Here is a 16,136-nt window from a genome sequence, read left to right as displayed (position 1 = left end):
AATCATTCAATTGAGTTCTCAGCAGATGGGTTGCCGAGAGCAGACACAGTGGCACCATTGAGTGCTGTTGAATCTTAACATATCTATCACAAGAAATATGACACAAAATATGTTTCTTAAAGGCACAGTGTTGTCACACATCCCCCTTTAAAAAGAACCACCTGTATACCATGATGGCTTCATTTTTCAAAACATCTAGTTTCACACTATTAGTACTCTACAATATTTATACACAATTTATTCAATCTAAGGATGCAAATATAACAGTAGTATCGTCCATTTCAGTCCTCTTCTCCCCCCCATTGAACATTCCTTCTTCTTTCATCAAATTCATGATAAAGCATCTACAATCACGTTCTCTCTTCCTGCCACATGTTTAATTCTGAAATTAAATGGCTGTGGTAATAAACTCCATCCAAATAATCTCACATTCTTAGCTTTGAATCGCTCTAGAAACGTCAGTGGATTGTGATTGGTGTAAATAACCGTCTCAGGTGGATTGCTGGCACTATGTTAAACTGTTGCAATGCCAACTTCAAACTCAACGTCTCCTCCTCAATGGTTGGATACTTCTACTGATGATCATTTAGCTTTCTGGAAAAATACCCAATGGGCGGTTCTACTCTCTCATTGTCTTCCTGTGATAGTACGGCACCGACACCCCAACATCCCTCGCATCAATGGCCAGCTTGAATGGTTTTGCCTAACTCGTTGTGGCCAACACAAGGGCAGTTGTTTACACAGCTTCCAGGCTGTCAAATGTCTCCTCACACTCTGCCGTCCACTGACTCGCTCTGCGCTTTTTCAGCGGGTGAGTCAATGGAGCAACAACACTGGCGTAGAAACAGCTCAGGCCAGAAATCTGAGTACTTCCCTTCGCATCGATGGTATTGGGAACTCCCCAACAACCTTTGTTTTCACGCCCCATGGAGGCCATCTGTCCATGACCAATGGTAAGGCCGACAAACGTGACATAGGCTTTTGCAAACTCACTCTTAGCCAAGGTTTATCACCAAGCCCCGCCTCCCGGAGTCAATCGAATAATTCTGGCGGATGCTCCAAATGTTCATTCCATGTCTGACTGGTAATCACCAGGTGGCCTGTGTACGCCGCACAGTTGGGTAATCCTGAAATGACTTTGTTGGTTCATCGTTGAAATGTGGCTGGGGCACTTTTCATTCCAAATGAAGGAACTTTAAACTGGTATAAACTGTTTGGTGTCACAAAAGCTGAAATCTCCTTCGTCCTTTTGGATTACCTGCCAGTAACCTGACAGTGTAGCACTCCCTCAGTACTGACCCTCTGACAGTGCGGCACTCCCTCAGTACTGACCCTCTGACAGTGCGGCACTCCCTCAGCACTGACCCTCTGACAGTGTGGCACTCCCTCAGTACTGACCCTCTGACAGTGCGGCACTCCCTCAGTACTGACCCTCTGACAGTGCGGCACTCCCTCAGTACTGACCCTCTGACAGTGCGGCACTCCCTCAGTACTGACCCTGTGACAGTGCGGCACTCCCTCAGTACTGACCCTCTGACAGTGCGGCACTCCCTCAGTACTGACCCTCTGACAGTGCGGCACTCCCTCAGTACTGACCCTCTGACAGTGCGGCACTCCCTCAGTACTGACCCTGTGACAGTGCGGCACTCCCTCAGTACTGACCCTCTGACAGTGCGGCACTCCCTCAGTACTGACCCTGTGACAGTGCGGCACTCCCTCAGTACTGACCCTCTGACAGTGCGGCACTCCCTCAGTACTGACCCTCTGACAGTGCGGCACTCCCTCAGTACTGACCCTGTGACAGTGCGGCACTCCCTCAGTACTGACCCTCTGACAGTGCGGCACTCCCTCAGTACTGACCCTGTGACAGTGCGGCACTCCCTCAGTACTGACCCTCTGACAGTGCGGCACTCCCTCAGTACTGACCCTCTGACAGTGCGGCACTCCCTCAGCACTGACCCTCTGACAGTGCGGCACTCCCTCAGCACTGACCCACTGACAGTGCGGCACTCCCTCAGTACTGACCCTGTGACAGTGCGGCACTCCCTCAGTACTGACCCTCTGACAGTGCGGCACTCCCTCAGCACTGACCCTGTGACAGTGCGGCACTCCCTCAGTACTGACCCTCTGACAGTGCGGCACTCCCTCAGTACTGACCCACTGACAGTGCGGCACTCCCTCAGTACTGACCCTGTGACAGTGCGGCACTCCCTCAGTACTGACCCTCTGACAGTGCGGCACTCCCTCAGTACTGACCCTCTGACAGTGCGGCACTCCCTCAGTACTGACCCTCTGACAGTGCGGCACTCCCTCAGGACTGACCCTCTGACAGTGTGGCACTCCCTCAGTACTGACCCTCTGACAGTGCGGCACTCCCTCAGTACTGACCCTCTGACAGTGCGGCACTCCCTCAGTACTGACCCTCTGACAGTGCGGCACTCCCTCAGTACTGACCCTCTGACAGTGCGGCACTCCCTCAGGACTGACCCTCTGACAGTGTGGCACTCCCTCAGTACTGACCCTCTGCCAGTGCGGCACTCCCTCAGTACTGACCCTCTGACAGTGCGGCACTCCCTCAGTACTGACCCTCTGACAGTGCGGCACTCCCTCAGCACTGACCCTCTGACAGTGCGGCACTCCCTCAGCACTGACCCTCTGACAGTGCGGCACTCCCTCAGTACTGACTCTCTGACAGTGCGGCACTCCCTCAGTACTGACCCTCTGACAGTGCGGCACTCCCTCAGCACTGACCCTCTGACAGTGCGGCACTCCCTCAGTACTGACCCTCTGCCAATGCGGCACTCCCTCAGCACTGACCCTCTGACAGTGCGGCACTCCCTCAGTACTGACCCTCTGACAGTGCGGCACTCCCTCAGTACTGACCCTCCGACAGTGTGGCACTCCCTCAGTACTGACCCTCTGACAGTGCGGCACTCCCTCAGCACTGACCCTCTGACAGTGCGGCACTCTCTCAGTACTGACCCTCTGACAGTGCGGCACTCCCTCAGTACTGACCCTCTGACAGTGCGGCACTCCCTCAGCACTGACCCTCTGACAGTGCGGCACTCCCTCAGTACTGACCCTCTGACAGTGCTAAAAACTCCCTCAGTTGTGCAGAGGGGGTATGAGGTTGGCCGTTCTGACAATCTGTGGTCTTTGTAAAACCGAGTTTGTGATTGGTTAATAAATAACTAGTTCCTGTTCCTATTAGCTGCAACATTTTGAACCTTTGGATCTTTTCCGGCGATTTTCAATCACACAGAAAAATATCCAATCAGCCGTGAGGATTCAGAGATCATAGAATAGAATCCCTACAGTGCAGAAGGAGGCCATTCGGTCCATCGAGTCTGCACCGACCACAATCCCACCCAGGCCCTACTCCTGTAATCCCACGCATTTACCCTGCTAACCCCCCTGACACTAAGGGGCAATTTAGCATTGCCAATCCACCCTAACCAATTCAATCCCATTGAATAATCTCCAGGAAGAATGCTCCTCAATCACACAGTCGAGTTGCTCTGGAAATCGACCATCTCTTGTGGGGAGGGCTGGATGAGGACATTCCTGTTCACACTGTGATCAGGTGTGGAATTCGCAATGTGCTGTCTGTGAATAAGCTGCAGCTTTTGGCCTCACATCTTGCGTTGACTGTGGGTGGAAGAGAATTCCCTGTTCACCGTCAGCGAGAAGATTCTCTCTCTCACCATGCCCCCACTTCACAATTCCTTAACTCCCCACAGAGGCAGAATGATTCGGGCAGTAAATGCCAAACTACCCATGGCAGCCCGATCCCAGGAACCCCCCGCCTGGGCCCAGCCCATTGGTACAGGGGGTTCGAGGCTGGACACTGCTCTCCAGAATGCCAGGCAGAGAGACTGGGCCGGCTTCAACCACATTTACAGCCCGGTTCACTGATCCGCGTTCCATCTCTTTCGAGAAACTGGATCAAATGTCACAGTGCTTGACAAGGATAACACCGACACTGACAGGAATGATGGAAAACTTTCATTTCTGTTCTCAGGAAAAGAGGATATTGGCGGGGGAGTGGGGGGGTGAGAGAGAGTGGGGGAGAATGTGGGGCTCGCTCCCACAGGGAGTGGGGAGAATGTGGGGCTCGCTCCCACAGGGAATGGGGAGAATGTGGGACTCGCTCCCACAGGGAATGGGGAGAGTGTGGGACTCGGTCCCACGAGGAGTGGGGGAGAATGTGGGACTCGCTCCCACAGGGAGTGGGGAGAATGTGGGACTCTCCCACAGGCAGTGGGGAGAATGTGGGACTCGCTCCCACGGGGAGTGGGGAGAATGTGGGACTCGCTCCCACGGGGAGTGGGGAGAATGTGAGACTCGCTCCCACAGGGAGTGGGGAGAATGTGGGACTCGCTCCCACGGGGAGTGGGGGAGAATGTGGGACTCGCTCCCATGGGGAGGGGGGACAATGTGAGACTCGCTCCCACGGGGAGTGGGGAGAATGTGGGACTCGCTCCCACGGGGAGTGGCTCCCACGGGGAGTGGGGAGAATGTGGGACTCGCTCCCACGGGGAGTGGGGAGAATGTGGGACTCGCTCCCACGGGGAGTGGGGAGAATGTGGAACTCGCTCCCACGGGGAATGGGGAGAATGTGGAACTCACTCCCACGGGGAATGGGGAGAATGTGGAACTCGCTCCCACGGGGAATGGGGAGAATGTGGAACTCGCTCCCACGGGGAATGGGGAGAATGTGGAACTCACTCCCACAGGGAGTGGGGGAGAATGTGGCTTTATGGCTGTATCCATGATCGGGCTGAGAAGTGGTATCTGCACGGATGTGTCATTCCAGGAAATCCTTCCTGTTGATCGCTCACTGGAACTTCCCAGAAATGATGTGGAGATGCCGGCGTTGTGAGCGATTGGATTGTGAACTTTCCAGGATCATCCAGAGTTTTACAGGAATTGAAGAGTAATTTCACATTTCAGGCGATTCACAAACAGGCAAGTTTATTGGCCGTGTGGTTTGTTCATAGTTACAGTAAAGATCAGTGATTGGGGGAGTATCCTGCTGGATTGACAGTCAACCGGCCAATCACAAACTGAAGAGTCAGATCTCTATCCAATCAGCTGGAGGTACATGGTGATTGGCCGGTTTGATGGCCAATGCTGTGAGAGTGGGAGAGGGTGGGGCATCATGTGATTGGACATCAGGGTGACTCATGATGGGAGGAGAGTGGGGGATAGACAAATGAAACAGAAGAAGCTGGAAAATCCCAGTGGGTCCGACAGTGTCTGAGGGGAGAGAAAGAACCAATGTTTCGAATCTGGGTGACCCTTCGTCCGGGACAAAGAAAACCAGACAAGATTCATACTGTGGAGGGCTCGAGGGGAATTGGGGGGGGTTAAGGGGGAGTTGCGGGGGGGGGGGGGGGGAGTTGCGGGGGGGGGGAGTTGCGGGGGGGGGGGGGGGAGTTGCGGGGGGGGGGGGGAGTTGCGGGGGGGGGAGTTGCGGGGGGGGGGGGGAGTTGCGGGGGGGGGGGGAGTTGCGGGGGGGGGGGAGTTGCGGGGTGGGTGGGGGGAGTTGCGGAGGGTGGGGGGAGTTGCGGAGGGGTGGGGGAAATTTTGGGAGAGTTGCGGGGGGATTGGGGGAGTTAGGGAGGAGTTGGGGGGGTTATGGGGGAGTTGGGGGGGTTATGGGGGAGTTGCGGGGGGTTATGGGGGAGTTGGGGGGGTTATGGGGGAGTTGCGGGGGGTTATGGGGGAGTTGGGGGGGTTATGGGGGAGTTGCGGGGGGTTATGGGGGAGTTGGGGGGGTTATGGGGGAGTTGCGGGGGGTTATGGGGGAGTTGCGGGGGGTTATGGGGGAGTTGGGGGGGTTATGGGGGAGTTGGGGGGGTTATGGGGGAGTTGGGGGGGTTATGGGGGAGTTGGGGGGGTTATGGAGGAGTTGCGGGGGGTTATGGGGGAGTTGGGGGGGTTATGGGGGAGTTGCGGGGGGTTATGGAGGAGTTGCGGGGGGTTATGGGGGAGTTGCGGGGGGTTATGGGGGAGTTGGGGGGGTTATGGGGGAGTTGCGGGGGGTTATGGGGGAGTTGCGGGGGGTTATGGGGGAGTTGGGGGGGTTATGGGGGAGTTGGGGGGGTTATGGGGGAGTTGCGGGCGGTGTTGGGGGAAGTTGGGGGTTAGGGGGGGGTTTAATTGGACGCAGGGACTGTCAATGGTGACGGTAAAGGCTGTTTTCCTCAGGGTTTTATCACATGACAAATGAGAATCATGTGATGAGATCTGATTGTCCAGTCAGAGTTGGCCGCGCTGGATTGGTCAGTTGTGTGGCCGCGGGGCGGTGAAATCAGCCCTGAGTAGCTGAGCCCAGAGCTCGCTGTAAGGATGAACCAGGCTGCATGGCCGATTGCTGCTGTCAACCAGTGCTCTCTTCTCATTGGCCCAGTTCAGGAGGCCACCCTCCAGGTTGTAGATCTCCATGGCGCTTTGCAGATTGTGGCGGGAATTCCCAGCTGGAATGTTCCGGAATTCCTGCGCGAGCTGCGAGGCGTGGAATCCGACTGTACAATAACACACGACAACTGGAACAGCAGCATTGCCTGAGACAGGGAAACAAGACAGGCAGGTCACACTGTACACACCCAGCATATACACACCCAGCACACTGTACACACCCAACACACTGTACACACCCAGCATATACACATCCAGCACACTGTACACACCCAGCATATACACACCCAACACACTGTACACACCCAGCACACTGTACACACCCAGCACACTGTACACACCCAGCATATACACACCCAACACACTGTACACACCCAGCACACTGTACACACCCAGCATATACACACCCAACACACTGTACACACCCAGCACACTGTACACACCCAGCATATACACACCCAACACACTGTACACACCCAGCACACTGTACACACCCAGCACACTGTACACACCCAGCATATACACACCCAGCACACTGTACACACCCAACACACAGGGTACACACACAGCACACTGTACACACCCAACACACTGTACACACCCAGCACACAGGGTACACACACAGCACACTGTACACACCCAGCATATACACATCCAGCACACTGTACACACCCAGCACACAGGGTACACACCCAGCACACTGTACACACCCAACACACTGTACACACCCAGCATATACACATCCAGCACACTGTACACACCCAACACACAGGGTACACACACAGCACACTGTACACACCCAACACACTGTACACACCCAGCATATACACACCCAACACACTGTACACACCCAGCATATACACACCCAACACACTGTACACACCCAGCATATACACACCCAACACACTGTACACACCCAGCATATACACACCCAACACACTGTACACACCCAGCATATACACACCCAGCACACTGTACACACCCAGCACACAGGGTACACACACAGCACACTGTACACACCCAACACACTGTACACACCCAGCATATACACATCCAGCACACTGTACACACCCAGCATATACACATCCAGCACACTGTACACACCCAGCACACAGGGTACACACACAGCACACTGTACACACCCAACACACTGTACACACCCAGCATATACACACCCAGCACACTGTACACACCCAACACACTGTACACACCCAGCATATACACACCCAGCACACTGTACACACCCAACACACTGTACACACCCAACACACTGTACACACCCAGCATATACACACCCAGCACACTGTACACACCCAACACACTGTACACACCCAACACACTGTACACACCCAACACACTGTACACACCCAGCACACAGGGTACACACACAGCACACTGTACACACCCAACACACTGTACACACCCAGCATATACACATCCAGCACACTGTACACACCCAACACACTGTACACACCCAACACACAGGGTACACACACAGCACACTGTACACACCCAACACACTGTACACACCCAGCATATACACACCCAGCACACTGTACACACCCAACACACTGTACACACCCAGCATATACACATCCAGCACACTGTACACACCCAACACACTGTACACACCCAACACACAGGGTACACACACAGCACACTGTACACACCCAACACACTGTACACACCCAGCATATACACACCCAGCACACTGTACACACCCAACACACTGTACACACCCAGCACACAGGGTACACACACAGCACACTGTACACACCCAACACACTGTACACACCCAGCACACAGGGTACACACACAGCACACTGTACACACCCAACACACTGTACACACCCAGCATATACACATCCAGCACACTGTACACACCCAACACACTGTACACACCCAGCATATACACATCCAGCACACTGTACACACCCAACACACTGTACACACCCAACACACTGTACACACCCAACACACTGTACACACCCAGCACACAGGGTACACACACAGCACACTGTACACATCCAGCACACTGTACACACCCAACACACTGTACACACCCAGCATATACACATCCAGCACACTGTACACACCCAACACACTGTACACACCCAACACACAGGGTACACACACAGCACACTGTACACACCCAACACACTGTACACACCCAGCATATACACACCCAGCACACTGTACACACCCAACACACTGTACACACCCAGCACACAGGGTACACACACAGCACACTGTACACACCCAACACACTGTACACACCCAGCACACAGGGTACACACACAGCACACTGTACACACCCAACACACTGTACACACCCAGCATATACACATCCAGCACACTGTACACACCCAACACACTGTACACACCCAGCATATACACATCCAGCACACTGTACACACCCAACACACTGTACACACCCAACACACTGTACACACCCAACACACTGTACACAACCAGCACACAGGGTACACACACAGCACACTTACACATCCAGCACACTGTACACACCCAACACACTGTACACACCCAGCATATACACATCCAGCACACTGTACACACCCAACACACTGTACACACCCAGCATATACACATCCAGCACACTGTACACACCCAACACACTGTACACACCCAGCACACAGGATATACACACAGCACACTGTACACACACAGCACACTGTATACACACACAGCACACTGTACACACCCAACACACTGTACACACCCAGCACACAGGGTACACACACAGCACACTGTACACACCCAGCACACAGGGTACACACACAGCACACTGTACACTCACAGCACACTGTACACACACAGCATATACACACAGGATATACACACCCAGCACACAGGGTACATACCCAGCACACTGTACACACCCAGCACACAGGATATACACACAGCGTACAGTGTACAGACCCAATATACGGACCCCACACCCAGTGTACACACCCAGCACTCAGCACACAATATACAGTATACAGACCTCACACCCAGCCCAGTATACAGATCCAATATACACCCAACACTCACACATCCCCACATCAACACCCAATACACAAATCATTACATAGACCCGATAGCCACTCCAACACACACACACACACCCAGTACACACACTCACCCCAAAACACACACGCCCATATAACACACACACACACACACACCCAGTACACACACTCACCCCAAAACACACACGCCCATATAACACACACACACCCCAAATACACAAGCTCAATGGGACGTCCGGTTCAGAGTCTGGCTTGTCTGTGACCCCCATTAGTTCCGGTTGCTGCAGACAGTGTCTGTACTTTAACCGTCTCCCGGGCTGGAGGCTGGGTGGTGTGATCCTGTCCAAACAGCAGTGAAGGACCTGCAGATGGGAGTTAGACTGCCCCTACCTTCCAATCCCAGATTCTTCACCAAATGATCCATGTCAGTGGTTTCTGGGTCAACGCGAACGGCTCCTTGTAAGTGACTGATCCGGTATTCTCCCGGACTCCGAACATCCTGGAACAACAGGAAGACACAACCTGAGTCTTGGTGAGTAAGAGAACACCCCTCACTCACTACGCACTCTGTAATCCTCACTCCTCCCTCACTCACTCACTCCTCATTCACTCCCTCTCTCTCACACCCTCACTCACTCACTCCTCAATCTTCACTCACTCACTCTCCTCACTCACTCCCACACTCACGCACTCACTCACTCACACTCTCCTCACTCACTCACTCGCTCACTCATTCCTTCTTTCCCTCATTTACTCACTCACTCACTCGCTCACTCACTCCTTCATTCCCTTATTTACTCCCTCACTCTACTCCCTCACTCGCTCACTGACTCTACTCCCTCACTCCTTTATTCCCTCATTCCCTCACTCACTCACTCATTCTCCTTACTCTCTCACTCACTCTCCTCACTCACTCCTCACTCCTCATTCATTCACTCACTTTCCTCACTCACCTCACTCACTCACTCACTCACTCTCCTCACTCACTCTCCTCACTCACTCTCCTCACTCACTCACTCCAATAGATTCAAACATCTTCGTTTCTGGTAAAATAACTGAATCTTTTGCAGTGACTTCTGGAATATTCCAGGGGGTGGCGGGGGGGGGGGGGGGCGGCAGGTGACAGGAGGGGGTTGGGGGGGTAGAGACAGGAAAATGGGGCAGCAGCAGTGATGTGGGAGATAATGATTGAGCTGCTAATGTCCGACTGGGCGCCGGTGGGTGGGGGCAGCGGTGGGTGGGGGCGCCGGTGGGTGTCGGCACCGGTATGTGGGGCACCAATAGGTGTGGGCACCGGTGGGTGGGGGCACCGCTGGGTGGGGGCACCGATGGGTGGGGGCACCGGTGGGTGGGGGCATGGGTGGATGGGGGCACCGGTGGGTGGGGGCACCGGTGGATGGGGGCACCGGTGGGGGCACCGGTGGGTGGGGGCACCGGTGGGTGGGGGCACCGGTGGGTGGGGCATCAGTGGGTGTGGCAGTGGGGTGGGGGATGTTGAGAGAATGAAGAGTGATCCAGGATCGGTAATAATCCTTTAATTCCAGGAACAAGAACAGGAGGAGGCCATTCAGCCCATCTAGCTCATTCCACTGTTCAGTCTGATCCGGGCTGATCTCAATCCGGATTCAGCTTCGCTCCAGGGAAAGTCAATTCCCTTCCCAACAAAATTCACCATCCTGGCCTCCAGAATGTTCCGCTGACCCCCCAGCGTCCCGCTATTGAGGGTCACCCGGAACTGCCTGGCTCCAGTTTGGAGGTTCTGTCCCCTTTAGTTCCGGACTCTTCCACAACCGCCACCCCCCTGCCCTGCCCTTTGACCCCCTGTCCTGCCCTCTGAACCCCTGCCCCCCCACCCCCTGCCCCAGAGGAATGTTTCTCTTTATCTATCCAATCAAACCACTTTATCACTTTGTTTGAGTGTGTAAGACAGGCTGGGCTGCCCCCCCCCACCCACCGAAAACCCCCCCAACCCCCCCCCCCCCCGCCCAGACTGCAGTCCATCCACAGGCTCCCCCACCCATCCCCCCCCCACCCCGCCCCCTTTGTCCTAAGGATAATCTCCCCCCCATTCCCATGGGCAGCCCATTCCTTTCCCAGTCTCCTCCTGGAACAGGGTCACGCCCACCATGCCCCGAGTCAGTGGGAGGCTCAGACCCCCCCCCCCCCCCCCACATCTCTCAGTGACCCCCCCCCCCAGTTGAAGAGCTGGCCTGACTGGGAGGGTTGATCGACCGGGAGAGCCTCACCAGCAGCAGCAAGCGCTCCCGTTTCTCCTTCAGCCATTGCTCCACCGTGTCCGCAGAAACATTCTCCACCGTGGGGAAGCGGTGTCGGATCCACTCAGTCACTGGCTCCATCTCCCAGTCGCCGGTTCGATTCCCCGGCCGCTCCCAGCTCCCCCCGGGGACAGAGTGTGAAATGTTGGGGGAGAGAAGCTTCCTTTGCAGAGAGTGAGACTCTCTCTCTGTTCAGCCTCAGCACAATCACTCACCCGACTCGGGTTAATTACTAACCGGGAACTGCCTGCGACATTTCACAGTAAGAGGCTGCTTCATCCCACGCTCACTCTGGGCTGTAACCGGGATCTGGAATACTGAGCACATTTTCATCGAAGGAGGATATATTCCCATTGGGATCAGCTTGGAGAAGGTTCACTGGTTCCTGGAATGAAGGGGTTATCTTACGAGAAAAGTTTAAAGTTTTAAAGTTTATTTATTAGTGTCACAAGTAGGCTTACATTAACCCTGCAATGAAGTTACTGTGAAATTCCCCCAGTCGTCACACACCGGCGCCTGTTCAGGTACACTGAGGGAGAATTTAGCACGGCCAATGCCCCTAACCAGCATGTCTTTCAGACTGTTTGATTTGATTTATTATTTCACATGTCGTGAAAAGTATTGTTTCTTGTGCACTATACAGACAAAGCATACCGTTCATAGAGAGAGTGCAGAATGTAGTGTTACAGTCATAGCTAGGGTGTAGAGAAAGATCAACTTAATGCGAGGTAGGTCCATTCAAAAGTCTGACAGCAGCAGGGAAGAAGCTGTTCTTGAGTCGGTTGGTACGTGACTTCAGACTTTTGTATCGTTTTTCCGAAGGAAGAAGGTGGAAGAGAGAATGTCCGGGGTGTGTGGGGTCCTTAATTATGCTGGCTGCTTTGCCAAGGCAGCAGGAAGTGTCGACAGAGTCAATGGATGGGAGGCTGGTTTGAGTGATGGATTGGGCTACATTCACAACCTATTGTAGTTCCTTGTGGTCTTGGGCAGAGCAGGAGCCATACCAAGCTGTAATACAACCAGAAAGAATGCTTTCTATGGTGCATCTGTAAAAGTTGATGAGAATCGTAGCTGACATGTCAAATTTCCTTAGTCTTCTGAGGAAGTAGAGGCATTGGTGGTTTTCTTAACTATAGTGTCGGCATGGGGGGGACCAGGACAGGTTGTTGGTGCTCTGGACACCTAAAAACGTGAAGCTCTCGATCCTTTCTGCTTCGTCCCATTGATGTAGACAGGGGCATGTTCTCCTCTACGCTTCCTGAAGTCGATGACAACCTCCTTCATTTTGTTGACTGTGGGAGGAAACCGGAGCATCTGGAGGAAACCCACCCAGACATGGGGAGAAGGTGCAAACTCCACACAGGCAGCGACCCAAGCTGGGAATCTGGTCCCTGGTGCTGTGAGGCAGCAACGCTAACCACTGTGCCACCGTGCCGTCCCTTTAGGTTTAGCAGGTTGGACCCATTCCCATTGGAGTTTAGATTAACAATCAGAGGTGACCGTGTGAAACAAAATGCGGAATCTCCCATTGAAGATGGAAATGGGGAGGATTTTTTTCATTCAGAGAGTCATTAGTCTTTGGAACTCTCTCCCCAGAGAGCAGGGGGACTGCGTCACTGAATATATTTGTGGCGGAGTTTCTCTGGAGCGCCAGAGGCTGAGGGGAGACCTGATCAAGGTCTATAAAATGATGAGAGGAGTAGATAGGGTTGACAGAATCTTTTTCCCAGAGTTGAAATGTCTAAGACTAGGGGGCATGCACTTACAGTGAGAGGGGGAATGTTCAAAGGAGACGTGAGGGGCAAGTTTTTTACACAGAGAGTGGTCGGGAGGGAGAGAGAAAATGAGGAATTATAGACTGGTTAACCTGACATCGGCAGTGGGGAAAATACTGGAGACGATTATTAATGATGTAATAACTGAGCATTTGGAAAGCAGTGACAGGATTGGTCCAAGTCAGCATGGATTCACTAAATGGTCTGGTTTGATTTGATTTGATTTATTATTGTCACAGTGAAAAGTATTGTTTCTTGCGCTCTATACAAAGCATACTGTTCATAGAGAAGGAAATGAGAGAGTGCAGAATGCCGTGTTACAGTCATAGCTAGGGTGTAGAGAAGGATCAACTTAATGCAAGGTCGGTCCTTTCAAAAGTCTGACAGCAGCAGGGAAGAAGCTGTTCTTGAGTCGGTCGGTACGTGACCTCAGACTTTTATATCTTTTTCCCGACGGAAGAAGGTGGAAGAGAGTAATCGTGCTTGACAAATCTTCTGGGAATTTTTGAGGATGTGACCAGTAGAGTGGACAAGGGTGAACCAGTGGATGTTGTGTATCTGGACTTTCAAAAGACTTTGGACAAGGTCCCACACAAGAGATTAGTGAACAAAATTAAAGCTCATGGTACTGGGGGTAATGTATTGATGTGGATAGAGAACTGGTTGGCAGACGGGAAGCAGAGAGTGAGAATAAACAGGTCCTTTTCAGAGTGACAGGCAGTGACTAGTGGGGACCGCAGGGTTCAGTGCTGGGACCCCAGCGAGTCACAGTATACATTAATGATTTGGAGGGAGGAATTGAATACAATATCTCCAAAAAAACTAAGCTGGGTGGCAGTGTGTGCTGTGAGGAGGATGCTAAGAGGCTGCAGGGTGACTTGGACAGGCTGGCTGAGTGGGCAAATACTTGGTAAATGCAATATACTGTGGATAAATGTGAGATTATTCACTTTGGTGGCAAAAACAGGAAGGAAGATTATTATCTGAATGGTGACTGTTTAGGAAAAGGTTTAGTGCAACGTGACCTGGGTGTCATCGTGGAACAGTCGCTGAAGGTTGGCATGCAAATACAGCAGGCGGTGAGGAAAGCTAATGGAACGCTGGCCTTCATAGCAAGAGAATTTGAGTAGAGGAGTAAGGGTGTCTTTCTGCAGTTACAGTAAGAAGTCTAACAACACCAGGTTAAAGTCCAACAGGTTTATTTGGTAGCAAACACCATTAGCTTTCGGAGCGCTGCTCCTTCCTCAGATGGAGTGGGAGGTCTGCTCTCAAACAGGGCACAGAGACACAAACTCAATTTACAGAATAATGATTGGAATGTGAGTCTTTACAGCTAATCAAGTCTTAAAGGTACAGACAATGTGAGTGGAGGGAGCATTAAGCACAGGTTAAAGAGATGCATATTGTCTCCAGACAGGACAGCTCGTGAGATTTTGCAAGTCCAGGCAAGTTGTGGGAGTTACAGATAGTGTGACATGAACCCAAGATCCCGGTTGAGGCCGTCCTCGTGTGTGGAACTTGGCTATCAGTTTCTGCTCAGCGACTCTGCGCTGTCATGTGTCGTGAAGGCCACCTTGGAGAACGCTTACCCGAAGACCAGAGGCTGAATGCCCGTGACCACTGAAGTGTTCCCCAACAGGAAGAGAACAGTCTTGCCTGGTGATTGTCGAGCGGTGTTCATTCATCCGTTGTCGTAGCGTCTGCATGGTCTCCCCAATGTACCATGCCTCGGGACATCCTTTCCTGCAGCGTATCAGGTAGACAACGTTGGCCGAGTTGCAAGAGTATGTACCGTGTACCTGGTGGATGGTGTTCTCGCGTGAGATGATGGCATCCGTGTCGATGATCCGGCACGTCTTGCAGAGGTTGCTGTGGCAGGGTTGTGTGGTGTCGTGGTCACTGTTCTCCTGAAGGCTGGGTAGTTTGCTGTGGACAATGATCTGTTTGAGGTTGCGCGGTTGTTTGAAGGCAAGAAGTGGGGGTGTGGGGATGGCCTTGGCGAGATGTTCGTCTTCATCAATGACATGTTGAAGGCTCCGGAGGAGATGCCGTAGCTTTTCCGCTCCGGGGAAGTACTGGACGACAGCGAAAAACCGCACCGACCTCCTCAGGAGACAAACACGGGACACGGTGGACAGAGTACCCTTTGTCGTCTTGTACCCCCACTTCTTGCCTTCAAACAACCGCACAACCTCAAACAGACCATTGTCCGCAGCAAACTGTCTCTGTATGCTGCCCTGTTTGAGAGCAGATCTCCCACTCCACCTGACGAAGGAGCAGCGCTCCGAAAGCTAATGGTATTTGCTACCAAATAAACCTGTTGGACTTTAACCTGGTGTTGTTAAAACTCTTACTGTATTTACCCCAATCCAACGCCGGCATCTCCACATCATTGCTGCAGTTATACAGGGCCTTGGTGAGGCCACACCTTGAGTATTGTGTGCAGTTTTGGTCTCCTAGTCTGAGGAAGGACATTCTTGCTATTGAGAGAGTCCAGCGAAAGTTCACCAGACTGATTCCCGGAATGGCAGGACTGATGTATGAAGAGAGACTGGATCGACTGGGCTTGTACTCACTGGAATTTAGAAGAATGAGAGGGAATCTCACAGAAACACATAAAATCCTGATGG

This window comes from Mustelus asterias, chromosome 12 (genome assembly GCF_964213995.1).
Source record: "Mustelus asterias chromosome 12, sMusAst1.hap1.1, whole genome shotgun sequence".
NCBI classification, from domain to species: Eukaryota; Metazoa; Chordata; class Chondrichthyes; order Carcharhiniformes; family Triakidae; genus Mustelus; species Mustelus asterias.
Note: the sequence above shows the minus strand (reverse complement) of the source record.